This window comes from Triticum aestivum, chromosome 2B, assembly GCF_018294505.1.
Source record: "Triticum aestivum cultivar Chinese Spring chromosome 2B, IWGSC CS RefSeq v2.1, whole genome shotgun sequence".
Lineage (NCBI taxonomy): Eukaryota > Viridiplantae > Streptophyta > Magnoliopsida > Poales > Poaceae > Triticum > Triticum aestivum.
Genome location: NC_057798.1, coordinates 461,723,636 through 461,725,887, shown reverse-complemented (window position 1 = coordinate 461,725,887; position 2,252 = coordinate 461,723,636). Strand labels below are relative to the sequence as shown.

General features: G+C 48.0%; 1 protein-coding gene across 1 annotated transcript in view; it reads left to right on the top strand.

Moving 5' to 3' along the window:
• Positions 1 to 2,161: 2,161 nt before the first annotated feature.
• LOC123045465 (COP9 signalosome complex subunit 8) overlaps positions 2,162 to 2,252 on the top strand; it is a gene marked incomplete in the record, with an annotated part of 3,588 nt that continues 3,497 nt past the window's right edge. Inside the window, 1 exon segment of the mRNA XM_044468520.1 lies at positions 2,162 to 2,184.

The window sequence follows — 2,252 nt, the reverse complement described above, 5'->3', positions numbered from 1 at the left end:
AATGCCTTCATCAAGGTAATGACACCCCAAGATGCCGCCACCATCCGCCGTCAAGGACGCCCTGGTTTCACCGTCAGTCACATCTCCCAACCTCACCGCCGACCGATCTGTGAATTTCCACCCCCAGCTCCAACTGCATCGAGGACCGGGCCGCAACCCAAATATGGAGGCGCACAGAGAGGGGAAATGGTGACCAGATCAGGAGACATCGGCCGCTGGGGCGGCCACCGCCACGGCCCCCAAACCTCCATGGCACCTCCACAAACACCGCCCCACCATCCAGCACCACGACGTGGCCACGCGCAGTCGCAGGGATGAGATGCCACATCGCCGTCGTGACCCAGATCCGCATAGTCCCAGGGACGAGACGCCGCGTCGCCGCCCTGGCCCAGATCCTGGGTCACGCCCCCGTGCGATTGGGTGTCCCGCGCCACCCGGTGCAACGAGAGGGGAGATGAGAGTCTCTGCCACCGCTGTCGGCCGCCGGTGCATAGCCCGATGGTTTCTCCAACTACGATGGAGGTAAGGGAGGGAGATTAGGTGGTGCCTGGCGGCTAGGGTCTGGGGAGCCACCCGAGTCGCTCTATGCGGGGGACGATGTGGGGGCCTGTTACTTCTATATATGTGCCAGGCAAACACGCGAGACTTGAATAATTTCAGGGTGCTTGATGCTTGATGGTCCTCACCGTCCTTGGGGCCGGCTATGGTGGCTCATGGCTAGACGCTCCCCCACCTTACTTAACTGGACGAACTTCGCCGGATTGATATTAACCCCTCCCAATACTGCTCGTTTCAAATTTGGTTGTCCCTTAATTTTTGATTGTAGTCGAAGCTTTTTTCAAACCACATACTCGTTATGACTTCCTGCTTCCGGTGAATCACACTCGCACCGTGCTTCCTAATGAAGTGGTCAATTAGTATAGCATTAAGAGTATAATTGTATATTCGCAACTTTTGTGGCATCACACTTGCACGGTGCTTGCACGCAGTTAGAGTAATTTTCTATTAACGTTTTGGGAACACATGGAAAGCATGCGATCAGTATTAACAATTTTCTAAACAACTTCGATTTTACCCATCGTGGCAACAATTTAATATGCAACAATGATTGATGAAGTTTCAGAAGGAAAGTTAGTAGCAGCATGCTTCGGAAGAGGTGGAAGAACATTTGATATGCGAAAAGTGCATCCAACATCAAAATCTCATGCTAACCGTTTTAAAAATTGTTGAACATAACTAGAGGCATATAGGTATTAGCACATCAATGTAAAAATAGGAAACAAAATGAAAAATTCAATCGTGAGTTTGGATTAACACGACAAAGCTCCCTTTAACAAACCAATTTAACTGTTAAACCGATTTAGCAACTTTGTAAAAAAAAACCTTATGGAAATAAACAAAAAGAGTCACGAAGAAGTTTTCTTAGGAGAAAAAGCCACAAAGAAGCACCGACTAAGTATGATTGTGAAGGTTTAGGTTGTATGCCTGTATCGAATTACGCAACAGGAATATCAGAATATTCAACTAAGATCTAGAGCAACTTGAGATCTCGATATATGTTACTTCATAGCAAGCCAATCTTTTTTAGTTAGGGACACGTGCACGGAGGCTTCTTAGCTTTCATCGACAATGTCAAGACGGCTCTGGTATCGAAGCAGCGACAACGGCGTGGCGACGGTTCGTACTAGTGGCGGCAGTGGTTGTTTGGTGGTCCATGGACATTGATGTAATTTTTATTATTTCGAGGTGCATACTTCCGGTGAATCTTTACAATAGATCTTGATTATTTTCACAAATAATAGTAATTAAGTTATTTTCTTAGATTTATTACTAGTTAAATTACTGATTTGGCGAGCCTGAACTTCAAACCAGAGTTTTTCCAGAGGAGGAAAGCCTGAGTTCTTTTTTTTTTGAGAAAAACGAAAGCCTGAGGTGGGGTTGAGTTCGCCCCCAAACCACAAAATTTTATTGGCCTGGTCCACGAAGAAGTAGTTGGGCTGGATGGGCTAGATCTGCTTGATTGATATGCACATCCCATGTTCTATTCTTTCCGTATTCTCTCTCTCTCTCCTCCGGAAACAAGACGTCGAAAGTTGCCCGGATTTTACTGAAATCGCACAATCTCAGAGGCCAAAACCCTCGCCCCCAAACACCCCACCGCCGGCGATCTCCTCCTCCTCCTCCGATGGATCTCTCAGCTGTCCACGCCGCGCTCTCCGCCAAGTCCTACTCCGCCATCGCCACCCTCTGCG